The 15,428-nt window shown below is 51.2% G+C and overlaps 1 non-coding gene across 1 annotated transcript; it reads left to right on the top strand.

The window, feature by feature from the left end:
- Positions 1 to 520: 520 nt before the first annotated feature.
- On the top strand, positions 521 to 593 carry TRNAC-ACA. Its single transcript has one exon. It is a non-coding gene; the product is annotated as a tRNA-Cys (tRNA).
- The last annotated feature ends 14,835 nt before the right edge of the window (positions 594 to 15,428 follow it).

The following is a 15,428-nucleotide window of genomic DNA, read 5'->3' as shown; positions in this document are numbered from 1 at the left end:
TAACAAAGGTATGAGGAGAGGCCCAAGTGGCTGCCGCACAGATAGTGTCTATTGGCACTCTAGCTTGAAAGGCTGCTGATGTGGCTAATGCTCTGGTTGAATGGCTCTCGGCCTAGTAGTCAATTCTTTACCTCTGAGTTGATAAATATAGGTAATCACAGAAGACAGCCACCTAGGCAGGGTCACCTTGGATACCGGAAAGCCCTTTCTACTTTCTGCATAAGATAAGAATAGTTGATCAGATTTCCTGATTTGTTTAGTTCTGTCCAGATAGTAGTGGAGTTGACGATGAACATCCAGACAATGTAGTTTTTGCTCCGCCTTGTTTGAATAATTAGGGAAGAAAACTGGAAGAGTGTGGTCTAATGGTTAAGGTGTTTGCCTTACAAACACAAGGTGCAGGGTTTGAGTCTCACAAGGGATACTTGGCTAGGCTTAAAATGGCTCGCAAGGGCAGTTAGCTTAGTACTAATCTATGAACCTATGAACCTATAAAGCACCCAAACCTCATTTCGCACCGGGGCCAGTGGCGCAATGGATAACGCGTCTGACTACAGATCAGAAGACTGTAGGTTCGACTCCTGCCTGGCTCGGTTGGCATCTTTTTGGGAGTTGGGAGGGTGGCCTAATGGTTAAGGTGTTTGCCTTACAAACACAAGGTGCAGGGTTTGAGTCTCGCAAGGGATAACTGGCTAAGCTTAAAATGGCTCACAAGGGCAGTTAGCTTAGTACTAAAACTATGAACTATGAACTAAACTAATAGATTGATTTAAATTTGTCTGAGAAGCCACCTTGGGTAAAAAAGACGGGTTAGTTCTTAGAGAAACTCTGTCTTTATGGAACACTAAATAAGGAGGAACAATGCAGAGGGCATGAAGTTCAGATACTCTCCTAGCAGATGTAATGGCGACTAGGAAGAGTGTCTTCCAGGAAAGTAACTTTAATGAACAGGAGGCCGCAGGTTCAAACGGAGGGAGAATCAAGGATGCAAAAACTAAGTTTAAATCCCACTGTGGTGGGGGGGGGTCTTTGATCGGGGGCCTGAGTAAAAAGATACCTCTGAGAAATGCCTTGCAAAGCTTATGGGACATGATACTGGAGTCTGACAAGCCTATGTGAAAATCTGAAATGGCTGCTAGCTGAACTTTTACAGTGGAGGAAAAAGATCCTGAATGAAAGATTTTGGTTAGGAAATCCAAGACCGAGTGTATTGGAGCAGTGAAGGGATCTATGTTCCTAGCCTTTGCCCAAAAGGAAAAACGTTGCCATTTACTAGCATAGATCCTTCTGGTGGAGGACTTAAGGAAAGCTACAATAATATCCCGGACAGAACTTGAAATCATTGGAAGCCTGGCTAGGGACGGAAGTGGAGCAACCAAGCTGTGAGGTTGAGAGATTGGAGGGATTGGTGCAGCGGCCCTGATTGATGGGCCAAAAGATCTGGCACTGGATCCAGATGCCAAGGCTGCTCCAAAAGATAGCGATGCAGGAAAGGGAACCATATCTGTCGAGGCCAATAAGGGGCAATGAGGATCAACTTGGCTCTCAAGGCGGTAGCTTTCTGAATTATCTGTGTGATTAATGGAAAGGGGGGAAAAGCGTATAGAAGTCCCTGATGCTAATCGTGGACTAGAGCGTCTCTGGGGGGATGGCCTGGAAGGGGGAAGAGAGTGAAGAAGTCGAGGCACTTGCTGTTTTGTGGTGTTGCAAAAAGATCGCGGCAAGGAAACCCCCACTTCCGAAAAATTTCGTCCGTCACCAATTGTTTGAGAGACCACTCGTGGGGCATGAGAATAGCTCTGCTCAGCCTGTCCACTATGACATTGGACTTCCCGGGGATGTGCGTTGCTATCAGAAACCGCTGAGAAGAGATCTCCCATTGCCAGAGTCTGAGTGCTTCTCGACACAGGAGACAGGACTTGGTTCCACCCTGCTTGTTGATATACCATACTACGGACATGTTGTCCGTCTGAATTGCAATAGTCCCCAGGGGAAGAGAGTCTTTGAGGGCTTGCAATGTCAAAAGCACTGTTCTCATCTCCAGGACGTTTATGTGCAGGTGGCATTCGAAGGGTTGCCATGTGCCATGGACTGTCATGCCCTGAAAATGCCCCCCCCACCCCCACCCAATCAGGGAGGCGTCCGTTGTGACTGTGGCGACCGGGGGAGGAAATGGTCTGCCTTGATGGACTTGAGGGGAGACCATTCACCAAGATAGATGTTTTCTGCAAGATAGACTTATTGAGATCTTGTGTGTCATAGGGAGCTGTTGGAAGGACCACTGGGAGAAAAGCATCCATTGAAGAAGCCGCATGTAAAAGCGGGCAAGGGGAAGAAGCGTGATGGCTGCCGCCATGAGACCTAATACTTTCAGGACATACCTGGCCTGAATTTTGTTGCTCTGAAGGAGGACGTGATCATGATTTTGAATATCCACGACCCTCTGCTCTGTTAACTTTGCTGAGAGCTGAACAGTGTCCAAGGTGGCGCCTATGAAGGTAATAGAGTGACAAGGCGACAAGGCAGACTTTTCTAAATTTAGAGAGATACCTAGCTCTTTGCAAATGTGAATGGTGTAATCTCTGGCTAGAAGAAGTTGACGCCTGGTGGTGGCAGTGAGGAGCCAGTCGTCTAGATATGGAAACACCTGGAATCCTTGACGTCTCAGGTGAGCCGTAACCGCTGCCATACATTTGGTGAACACTCGGGGCCTGTAGTGAGACCAAAGGGCAGGGCTCTGAACTGGTAGTGACTGGCTCCCAGCTGGAAGCGGAGAAACCTTCTGGAGCACCTGTGCATTTTGATGTGATAGTACTCATCCTGAAGGTCCATTGAGCACATCCAATTGTCCTTGCCCAGAAGGGGCAAAATGGACTGAAGCGTGACCATCCGTAACCTCGTTCTTTTTACACACTTGTTTAGTTTGCTGAGATCCAATATTGGCCTCCAGTCCCCTGTATTTTTTGGTACCAAAAAGAACTTTGAGTAGACTCCGGATCCTATTTGGTCTGCTGGGACTGGCTGGATGGCTCTCTTTTTTAGCAGTCTTAATATTTCTAGTGCTGCTTGTTCCCTTAGACTGGGTGGAACGTCTGGAAGAGACCCCATTTGAATCGTTGGGGTTTGGATAAAGGGAATTTTGTAACCCTCGGATATGATCGACTGCACCCATTTGTCTTGAGTGAGGGACAGCCAGGCTTGTGGGTACAGCGATAATCTTCCCCCGACTGCCTCCGAAGGTGGACAGTCGGGCAGCGCCTCAGGGATGCTGGAAGGGTTTGTCAGAGAGGGTTTCTCTGCTATCCTGATTCTGCGGACCCCCTCTGCCTCTTGGACAGCGTCTGTTGTTGTTGTTCCACCCTCTGCCTCTGGGGGTGAACTGACCTCTTGCGTCAGGTGTGACTCCTTGTGATTTGCGGAACCACATTTTTCCACCCTTTTGACCCTTAGGATATGGGCTAGATGGGGTTGAAAAATGGACTCCTACGGCAGAAAGAGTCTTGCCATCTTGTTTGCATCTGGTCAAAGTATCTTTCACTTGAGGTCCAAACAACACTGAACCATCAAAGGGGGAGTTAGTGAAAGACGCCTTGAAGGGGTCTGCGAAGTTGCAAAGCTGCATCCAGGCGTGACGCCTCAAAGCCACACCTGTGCCTGTGGCCCTACTCGCCCCATCGGCTGCATACGAAATAATCCGCATGGAGGAGTTGACAATTGAATTCAGGGTTCCTAGCTGTGAGTTAATTTTGTCCTGAGACCCAGCAGCTGAAGGATCCTGTAGGACCTCACCCAGTTCTTTAAGAATGTCTCTTTGAAGACGGGTGAAGTGGCATAAGTAATTCAGCGACCGCATGGCAAAGGTCGCTGACGAGAACATCCGCTTGCCGTACCTAACCATTGTCCTAGATTCCTTATTAGGCGGATGGATAGGCACTGAAGGATCAGCCAGTTCCTTCTTGGTGGCTGCCGCCACCACCATGGCATCAACTGGGACACCTTTGGATAAAAATTGCTTATCAGAAGGGACTGTTATAAATTTGGAAGGCCTCCGTGGGGTGGGTTCCATCGAATCAGGGGCCGTCCACGCCTTCCGCACCACCACTTCCATAAGGGGGTCAAAGGGCGGAGACACCCAGGAGGTGGAGGGTCGAGAACCAAAAGCCTCCTGGTAAACCGACTCATCCTCGGAAGGATTAAGGGAAGACCAGTTCCCCCTCTGTTTAAGGATTTCAAGGATGTCAGAGAAGGAGACATCCTCAGAGGGGGACCTTGGGGATCCTTCCGACTCATCAAAGTCAGTGTCAGATGTGAAGGACTCAGGGGAGTCCACATGCTTCCTCTTACATGTCCTCTTACGTGGGGGTTCACCTGACGGATCAGGAGAAGCCTCGGAAGAGGAGGATATTCCCAATGGGGAAACCTGAGGCGTTGGATCTCTGTGGCCGGGGGTGAGAGAGTGGGAAGAGACCTCAGCAGGTACTACAGTGGGAGGAGCTGATGGAGCTGACTGTAGGGCTGGCACTGGGACCAGTACGCTCCTCATGACCTCGAAGGCGCCCCTATCAGGCAGGCAAGAGAGCTCCCGCTCCGAAGAGCTAGGAACCCCAGCCAGCACCGACAGGGATGGCTCCGAAGCCGATGTCGGGGCCGAACTCACCAACGCCGACGCTCCGAGAGGGAGAACGGGGTCGGACAAGGGTCCGATGCCACTCGCCCCCTTGGAGCTGGCGAGAGAGTCCAAGCGCCCGGATCCCTCCAAGGATGGTACCATGGACGAGATCGGAGCAGACGACGGAGCCGAAGGGGGAGGTATCGGCTCCGACGTCACAATGGTCACGGATCCGAGGAGCTCCGGCTCCAAACACTGGGGCAGAGTCGAAGGAGGAATAGTATGTTGTATGGAAGTAGCCGTTGTCTGATGAGACGGGCTGTGAAGCATTTGGGCCAGTGCCTGAGACTTTAATAGTCTGCTTACCACCCTCTCAAGGTCATGGTCGGAAAGCCTGGAAGTCCGAGAGGAATGGCTCCAATGGCTCCGCTCCGAGAGTAAAGGTGACCTCGGAGCCGAATGGATAGATTCCAGAGATGGAGATCTGGACCTCTTGCGTGTGGAGGGCATCAAGGTTGATGGAGCCGATGGAGCCGTAGACACGTCGGCTCCAGCCGGAGCCGACTTTGAAGATAGAGTCTTAGAGGTATCGGCTCTGGCCGGAGCCGATGCAGGCAGCTGCGATACAGAGGTATCGGCTCCGGCCAGAGCCGATAGTGTCGCAGAAGGTGAGCCACCATCCGAAGGCTTAGAGCTTGGAGCCGACGGTTTAGGTGGCTTCGAAGGCTTCCCCGGCACGGACTTAGCCGGGGAACCTTCAGGCTTTAATAAGCCCCTTTGGATCAACTTATTCCTGTGCTCCTGCAGGACTCTTGGGCTAAATGCATGGCACACCGAGCAAGAGTCCTGCAGGTGCAGGGGTCCCAGGCAATAAACACAAGGAGTGTGACCGTCTGTCAGACATCTTCTGACAGCACGAGTCAAACTTCTTGAAGCCTGAGACCTTTGTCTCCTTCGACATATTGTTGTCGAAAGGAAAACAACAATTGTAAAGATAGAAGAAAAACACACACACACACACACACACACACACACACACACACACACACACACACACACACACTCCAACAGATAGGCATACAGGGATACTAAAGGTACACTCACACAGCTAAGAATCCCTGTGAGGGAACTAAGAATAAAACGGAAGGGCCTAAGGCCTAACCTAGGGTGGGGAGTATGACTGGGATAAGGGATAAAAATAGGAACTAAAAATTAAAAATAACCGAAAAACTAGCCTATTTAGAAATTATATATTACTATACTAAGGGAAAACTAAGTAGAAAACTAAGATTTTACTGAAAATTATTCACTAACCTGTGAGCTGGTAAAAAGAGCACCTCGCTAGTGAAAGCGGCAAATGAGATCTGGGTAGTTACCGCCTAGCATCATGGGATATAGGGTTGCCTTGAGCCGGTAAAATTAGCTCTCGAGCTTTAGTATAGGCCGAGTCGGAGCCGAGGTTCGGCTCCGAACCCATCCAGCAAGAATGAAGGCGAGATTGACAACTTAACATTGAGACATCCTCATAGGGGGACCTTGGGGACCCTTCTGACTCATCCAAGTCGGTGTCCGACGTGACTGACTCAGGGGAGTCTACATGCTTCCTCTTGCATTTTTTCTTCCGAGGGGGCTCCCCTGAAGGATCAGAGGAGGCCTCGGAAGAGGAGGATACACCCAATGGGGCTACCTGTAGCGTCGGTTCTCCAGGCTCAGAATCGGAAGGGCAGATAGAGACTGAAGCAGGCACCATAGAGGGAAGAGCCAAAGGAGCCGACTGTGGAGCAGGCACAGGGGCCAGCACACACCTCATGACCTCAAAGGTACCCCTATCAGGCAGGGAAGGGGGTCCCTGTTCCGAAGAGACAAGGACTCCTCCCGGCACCGAGAGGGACGGCTCCGAGGCCGATGTCGGGGCCGAACTCACCTGCGCTGAGACTCCGAGAGGGAGAATGGGGTCAGACAAGGGTCCGATGCCACTCACCCCCTCGGAACCGACGAGGGAGTCCTGGCGCCCGGATCCCTCCAAGGATGGAACCAAGGAAGAGATTGGAGCCGACGAGGGAGCCGAAAGGAGTGGTATCAGCTCTGACGTTCCGATGGTCCCGACCCCTACGATCTCTGGCTCTGAACTCAAAGGAAGAGTCGGAGGAGGAATCGAAGAGGGAGTAGTGATAGCCACTGCCTGATGAGGAGAGCTATACAACATTTGGGCCAGTTCCTGTGACTTAAGTAGTCTGCTAACCACCCTCTCGAGGTCATGTTCCGACAGCCTGGAAGACCGAGAGGAATGGGACCTGTGACTCCCCTCCAATAGCAAGAGAGACTTCGGAGCCGAATGGACAGATTCCAGGGAAGGAGACCTGGAACGCTTTCTGCTCGAATACAGCTCCGACAGCAGATTTGGAGCCGACTGAGGCCTCGAATCATCGGTTCCGGCCAGAACCGATGCAGAGCTAGTCATAGAAGCGCCGCTCGGCAACAGCTCCGAATATGGAGCCGACAGTTTGGCAGGCTTGGAAGGTTCACCCAACGAAGGCTTAGCCGGGGAACCTTCAGGCTTCAACAAGCCTTTCAAAATAAGTTTGTTTCTGCGTTCCTGCAGGACTCTTGGACTGAACGCATGGCAGACAGAACAAGAGTCCTGCAGGTGCAGAGGGCCCAAGCAATATACACAAGAAGTGTGACCGTCTGTCAGAGACATCTTCTGACAGCACGAGTCACACTTCTTGAAGCCCGAGACCTTGGTGTCTTTCGACATCCTGAAACAAGGATGACGGGCAGAAAAAGACAACTCTAAGTGGTCTAGTCACAATCAGCCAACACACACACACACACACACACACACACACACACACACACACACACACACAAAGAGCTTGTAACAGACCAAGAAAACCAAAAAACCCAACACTTTTTAACACAGTTTAACTCTAGGCACACACATACAAAAAAAAAAAATATACAGAAAAAAATAGGGAGTTATGTACTCACCATAACGTTCCATCTGAGTTGGTAAACTTAATTTGTCAGCAACCTACAGGAATCGGATCCGACCTCGGATCTGAGTTGGCAGTTTTCAACAGCCTTAGATCCGAGCTCCAAGCTCCTCCCCTACCCATAATCCCCTGCCAACCCTGACTGACCTCAGATCAAGTTTGCACAACAGCAGAAACTGCTATAAGATTATTATTCTCAAGATAAAGTGGGTAAAACCCATGGACCTGAGTATGAAGACATTCACAAGTGAGGGGGCAGGAGGGAGGGATGGTTGCTGACAAATGAAGTTTACCTACTCAGATGGAATGTTATGGTGAGTACATAACTTCTTAATCTGAAGTAGTTAACTTCATTTGTGCAGCAACCTATGGGACAGAGTCCCCAGCTACCTGAATCTTGGGTGGTGTTCCGGAGCACTGCAGAGCCAAGGGATGCTCTCCCTCTGGAGATAATGTCCAATTTATAGTGATTGATAAAGGTATAAGATGAGGCCCAAGTGGCTGCCGAGCAAATATCATCCAAAGAAACTCTAGCTCTAAAAGCCGCAGAGGTAGACATAGATCGAGTAGAGTGGGCATGGACTCCCTGAGGTGCAGGCCTGCCCGAACTTTCATATGCTAAAAGGATACACTGTGAAATCCATCTAGACAGTGTGACTTTAGACACAGATTTACCCAAGTTAAATTTGGCAAAGGAGATGAACAACTGGTCGGATTTCCTATGACCAGATGTCCTGTGGATGTAGAAGTGAAGTTGTCTATGCACATCCAATGAGGGTAATTTGTATTCCCCTTTGTTATGGTAATTAGGAAAACATACCGGAAGGTTGATGGACTGGTTAATATCTGACTCAGAGGCAACCTTGGGAAGAAAAGAGGGGTTGGTCCTGAGGTAAACTCTATCCTTGTGAAAGGTCAAGTATGGGGGTTTTACACAGAGGGCCTGTAATTCAGAGACCCTTCGAGCCGAGGTGATAGCGACAAGAAAGGCCGTTTTCCATGACAAGAATTTAAGATCTACTGAAGCTGCAGGCTGAAATGGGGGAGCTGTCAAGGCCTGCAACACCAGCGTTAAATCCCAAGGAGGGACTACATCCTTCACTGGAGGTCTGAGCAGAAAGGTGCCCTTCAAAAAGGTCTTACACAATTTCGTGGTGATCAAAGGACCCAGTTCATTTCCCACGTGATAATGAGAGATAGCTGCTAGTTGAACCTTGACTGTGGAGGAGATAGCCCCCTGATGAAACAGTCCTGACAGAAAGTCTAATACAGCTGGCAAAGGAGCTGTAAAAGGATCCAGATTTTTGTCTGACGCCCAAATGGAGAAACGTTTCCATTTGCTGCTATAGATCTTTCTAGTAGAAGGCTTGTGCGCTGCTACTAGAATAGTTTTAGCTGGGGAAGAGATACCGGGAGTCCTAGCTGCACGTGGAAATGGAGCAGCCAAGCTGTGAGCTTGAGGTTGTCCAGGTTCGGGACTGGGAGATCTAGGGGGTGGGATATTAGATCCGGACAGGGATCCAGAATCCAAGGAGGATTCACCAGATGAGACCAAAGGTAAGGGAACCAGGTTTGATGAGGCCAAAACGAGGCAATGAGGATAATCCTGCTCCCCAACCGACTGGCTTTCTGAAGAAACTTCAGCATCAGAGGAAGAGGAGGGTAAGCATAAAGAAGACGGGGAGGCCAAGCATGCACCAGAGCGTCTCTCGGGGGTTCCCCGGAGGGGGAAATGAGAGCGAAGTAGTCGTAATATTTTGTGTTCCAGGGAGAGGCAAAGAGATCACAACAGGGTTGACCCCATTTGGCGAAAATCCGATTCGCTATCTCGGGATTCAGAGACCACTCGCATGGCAACAGGATGGTGCAACTTAGTTTGTCTGCTAGGATGTTGGACCACCCTGAATGTGCATTGCTATGAGAAAGCGGTTGATGAAGATCGCCCATTCCCACACCCTCATAGCCTCTCGACAGAGTGGGTGAGACCTGGTTCCCCCCTGTTTGTTGATGTACCAGACAACAGACATATTGTCCGTCTGAATTGCAATCGTTCCTACAAGAAGAAGGTCCTGAAGTGCTTGCAATGCTAACAGCACTACCCTCATCTCTAGGACGTTGATATGCAGTAAGGTCTCCGTGAGGTCCCACGTGCCTTGGACTGTCCTGCCCGAACAATGCCCCCCCCCACCCGAGGTGGGAGGCATCCGTGGTCACCGTGGCTAGTGGAGGGGTCATAGAAAAGAGGCGTCCTTGTTGGAGGTCCGGAGATTGGAGCCACCATTGGAGGGCCCTCTTGCAAGCCCTGCTGAGGGGAACGGGATGGCTCAGAGGATAGTGAAGAAAGGACCACTGGACCTGAAGGGTCCATTGTAAGAACCTCATGTTCAAATGTGCCATTGGCAATAGGTTGATTGCTGCCGCCATCGAGCCAAGAGCCCTCAGGACCAATTCCGCCGGGGGAGCTGGAGATTGCAGAATAGCCTGCACGTGTAGCCTCAGGGTTAGTAGCCGGTCTGTGGTCAAGAAAGCTAGGAGTTTGTTTGTGTCTAATCTGGCCCCTATGAAGTCTATGGTTTGAGTCTGAATAAGAGATGACTTCTCTATGATGATAGTGATGCCCAGCTGGGGAGATAGACGAAGAAAGTAGTTTCTGGCTGCACAGAGTAGATGCTTTGTCGGGGAGGTCAGGAGCCAGTCGTCCAGGTATGGGAAGACCTGAATTCCCTCGAGTCTCAGGTGGGCCGCTATCACTGCTAACACTTTGTTGAACACCCTGGGGGCTGTGGTGAGACCAAAAGAATTGGAAATGACTGGCTCCTAGCTGGAAGCGGAGGAACCTCCTGGATCGCCTGTCCATCAGAATGTGGTAGTACGCATCCTTGAGGTCTATAGAGCACATCCAATCATTCTCCCGCAAAAGGGGGAGAATGGATTGAAGAGTGACCATGCGGAACTTCTCTTTGGTTATTGACAGATTCAGGGAAGAGAGGTCGAGGATTGGTCTTAAGTCCCCCGTCTTTTTTGGCACCAAGAAGAACCTGGAGTAAAACCCAGACCCACACTGGTCTGGGGGGACGTTTTGGATGGCACTTTTTTCCAGCAAATGTTGGATTTCCATTGCTGCGGCCTCCCTCTGATCGGGTGGGACATCAGGGAGGTATCTGGGACTGCATGGGTAATGAGAAAAGGGGATCTGATATCCTCTGGATATGATGCGAAGCACCCAGCGGTCTGTCGTGATGGACTCCCAAGCTGCTGGGTGCTTCGAGAAACGCCCCCCCCCCCCCGACTGCCTCCAGAGTGGAGCAGTCGGGCAACCCCTCAGGGGTGTTGCGTGGGTTGGTCCGAGAAGGGTTCTCTGGATCCAAAGTTCCGTGGGCCCCCTCTGCCTGTAGGGCGGCATCCACCCTTCCCTCCTCTGCCGCTGAAGGGCTGGGAGTCCGGAGTGGGACGGGACTGTTGCGACTTCCGGAACCACATCTTCTTCTGTCCCTTTTGGTTCTTAGAGAAGGACCTCTGGGGAGCAGAGAAGTGGACTCCGATGGCAGACAACGTCTTCCTGTCCTTTTTGCTCTGGACCAAGGTATCTCACACGGTTTTGCCGAAGAGGGCAGAACCATCAAAAGGGGCATTAGCGAAAGACGCCTTAAAGGGTTCCGCAAAATCACAGTCCTGGAGCCAGGCCTGATGTCTCATGACGAGGCCCGCTCCGCTGGCTCTAGCGGCTCCTTCTGTGGCATGAGACAGTAGCCACATAGAGGTGTTAGATATAGAATGTAGAGTAGCCATCCGGGTGGAGTGCAATTGTCTGTCCTCCGCAGACATGGACTCGAGGGGGCGACGCAGCATACTCTTTGATAAGGTCCCACTGCAGTCGGAGCACATGTGCCATGTAGTTCTGTAACTTCACAGAGAAGGTAGCCGAACTAAACACCCGTTTCCCTAGGCGGTCCATCGACCGAAACTCCTTGCTCAGGGGATGAACCAAAGGACTCTCCTGAGCAAGTTCCCTCTTGTTGGCCGCCGCCACCAACATGGCATCTAAAGAGGGACCCTTGCTCCAGTGGGATTTGTCGGAAGGTGGGCTGAGAATCATGTCTGGGCGCTTGGGGACTGGCTTCACAGTGTCCGGCTCCTTCCACGCCCTGGTAATAATCAAGTCTACCAGGGGGTCGGCCGGAGGGGACACCCAAGAGGTAGACCGGCCTACTTCAAATGCCTCCAGGAACACGGATTCATCCGAGGTAGGCTTTGGGGCAGACCCCCCCCCTTATTCTAAGCATCTCCATGATGTCGCCAAATGAGACATCTTCGGGGGGTGATCTTGGAGAGCCTTTCCCTTCCTCCAAATCCGTGTCATCAGTCAAGGACTTGGGGGAGTCCAGGTGCCTCCTCTTGCACCTACGCTTGTGAGGAACCTCCTCGGGGGGGCTGTCCGAGGAGGTCTCATCAGCAACGTCTTGTTCCAATGGAACTACCTGGGACGTCAAAGCAGGCTGTCCCTGGGGCCGGATGATGGAAGTCAGACCCAACAGAGAAGGAGTGCAGGGTGGAGCCGTGGCAAGGGCCGGAGGTCTGGAATCCCTCGACAGAGCCCTCTCCATCACGTCGAATGCTGAGGGAGAGCTGCTCTCTCTGGGATCCAAAAGCAGACCCTCTCTCGGATCCGACAGACGGATCGGAGCCGGAGCCGGCGCCGAAGCGATCGGATCCGACGGACCAGCATGCTCCGACCTGGACGGAGCCGAAGACATACCGATACCGCCGGATCCGAAGCTCAGCCCTCGGCTCCGAGAGCTCGGATCTGAAGAAAATGGACCCAAAAGACTCGAGGGAAGTGTCGGCGCCGAAGTACCCAAGACGATCAGCGCCGACACACCCCCGGCTCCAAGGCTGCCCGGCTCCGAAGACTCCGAACCCGGGAAACAGGATGGAGAAGGAGCTATCGGGGCAAAGAAGGGGGTCGAGCTCCCCCCCGGAGGGTGGGGAGGCAGGAGCACTCCCATCTGTAGCTCAGCCCTCGGCTCCGAGAGCTTGGATCTGAAGAAAATGGACCCGACAGACTCGAGGGAAGTGTCGGCGCCAAAGTACCTGAGACTATCGGCGCCGACACACCCCCGGCTCCAAGGCTGCCCGGCTCCGAAGACTCCGAACCCGTGAAACGGGACGGAGAAGGAGCTATTGGGGCAAAGAAGGGGGTCGAGCTCCCCCCCAGATGGGGGGGAGGCAGGAACACTCCCATCTGTAGTTGGGCCTGGAGGAATCTTCTCACCATCCGGTCCAAATCTGCATCAGTGAGACTTCGTGTAGATCTCGACGAGGCCACCGAGGCGGGACGGGAGTGTTGCCTCGATTGCCTCGACGGAGATCGGGTCTCCTCCTCCTCCTCAGTACCCGGTGAAAAGCACAGGGACCGGATCCGAGAAGGAGGAGACCCAGAAGTCCTGGAGGGAGAAGACCGCTTAGCCGGGGGGGGGCCGAAACGGAGTCCCCGGCCCGCCGCTTGTGGTGCTTCTCCTTCCTCCTTTCTTTCCTAGCCTCCCTCTCCTCCGGGTCTAAGGCGGGAGGTTGAGTCCCGGCTGGGGGGAGGGAAGCAGACGTGGCAGCCGCCGCAGCGGGAGCCACGGGAAGACCGGAGGTAGAAGCCGAGTCTGGGGGCAGAAGACCCACCAGAATCAGCTTAGACCTCCGGTCCTTGAGTGCCCTGGGGTTGAACGCTGCACAGATGGTACAACCAGAGGACAGGTGCTCAACCCCAAGGCACAACACACACCGAGTGTGGCCATCCGCTGGGGACAGCTTATGACCACACTTGGTGCACTTAGAAAACACTAACTTTAGGGCCTCAGACATACTAGAAGGTAAAACCACACACACTAGGCCCCAAACACACACACACACTACCCTGACGGAACCACGAAGGAAGGGGGTGGTTAGAATATGGAACAAAGTAAATTAAACTAAGAGGGTTCTAAGAGATAAAGGGACCTGAAAACACAGTCACACCAAGAGTTAAAGAAAAGGTGTAGAAAAGTTAAATTTTTCTCACAAAGTGGACGAAAAACACCTGGAACTCAGGATCAAGCTGCTGAAGTAAACCGCGGCAAACTAGATCTGAGGTCAGTCAGGGTTGGCAGGGGATTATGGGTAGGGGAGGAGCTTGGAGCTCGGATCTAAGGCTGTTGAAAACTGCCGGCTCGGATCCAAGGTCGGATCCGATTCCCATAGGTTGCTGCACATATGAAGTTAACTACTTCAGATCAAAGGGATTTACTACTGCAGTTTAGCCAAAGGCCTAACTATTTAGTGAGGGGAAAACTGAAGAAAAAAACTACCTAAGAGGGGATTCTAAACAGGGATCAATAGGGTAGTAACTAGGAATAACTATCGCTAAGGTTAGAACCCAAAAAACTGACTAAATACCAGAAAAAGATTAATACAACCTGGAGCCGGCAAAAGGCACAACCTTGTAGCTGAAGCGGCAAACGAGATCTGGGTATATCACGCCTAGCAGTATGGGGCATAGGATAGCCTCGAGCCGGTAAAAATAGCTCTCGAGCTTTAGTAATAGGCCGAGTCGGAGCCGAGGTTCGGCTCCGAACCCATCCAGCAAGAATGAAGACGAGATTGACAACTTAACATTAATTGTCACTCAGCCAGAAACACAGGAACTTCCTGGACTGCCTGTTTATCTTTATGTAATAATAAACATCCTGGACGTCTATTAAGCACATCCAATCGTCCTTTCTGAGTAGCAGTAGAATGGACTGAACAGTGACCAGCCAGAATTTTGACTGTTTTGCAAACTTATTTAAATGATTGAGTTCCAGAATAGGTCTTAAGTCCCTTGGCTTTTTTGAAACAAAAAAGAACCTGGAGTAGACTCTAAATCCTATCTGGTCTGGTGGAACCTGTTGATTGGTTCTTTTGTCCAACAGCTTTTTTACTTTTGTTGTGATTGACTCCATCTGGTAAGGTGTCACTAGGGGAATCCTTCTTCTTGATTTGGGGGAATAAACAAAGGGAATTGTATATACACTAGTGATTATTCTCAGCACCCATGTGTCTAAAGTAATGGCCTTCCAGGTTTGAAGGTGCAGGGATAACTGCCTCCTGTCTGCCTCCACAGTGTGGTAGTCAGGCAACCTTTTAGGGGCACTGGCAGGACTTCTTGGAAAAGAGTCTATGGAATCCTCGATTCTGAGGACCACCTTTGTCCCTTAGGCAGCGTCTATTGAATCCCCCTGCCACAGGAGGATTTTTCCTGAGGAGGGGTCCTGGTTAAGACCGTTACACTTTTTGAACTGCATTTTCTTACTTTTTATTGATTCCTAGAAAAGGTTGGAGTTCAGAAGTGGATTCCTATGGCAGACAAGGTCCTACTGTCTTTCTTATTCCTGGTTAGCATATCTTTAACCTTTGGTCCAAACAGAGTGGGACCATCAGAAGGGGTGTTAATGAAAGACATCTTGCAGCCTTCTGCAAATTCACACAATTGCATCCAGGTAAGTAATGTCTTTCGGCTTTTCCCATTTAGGGGTCGCCACAGTGGAACTCCAGTCCGCTAATGATTGGCGATGGATTTTTACGGTGCTGAGTTGCTAGCCCGATGCCCAACCTTCAAAGAAGGCACACCCATTTATGCTTGCACCTACCTGCATGTCTTTAATGTCACTTGACTGTGGAGAGGACATGCAGACTCCACACAGAAGGCGGTCCAGCTGAGAATCGAATAGGAGAACCCCTTGCTTTGAGGCGACAACGTTAACTGCTGCACCACTGCGGCCACACAATTGCATCCAGGTGTGGTGGCAAAATGGATA

This window comes from Protopterus annectens, chromosome 1.part1 (assembly GCF_019279795.1).
Source record: "Protopterus annectens isolate FY-2018-M chromosome 1.part1, PAN1.0, whole genome shotgun sequence".
NCBI lineage: Eukaryota > Metazoa > Chordata > Ceratodontiformes > Protopteridae > Protopterus > Protopterus annectens.
This window is presented reverse-complemented; position numbering and strand designations above follow the sequence as displayed.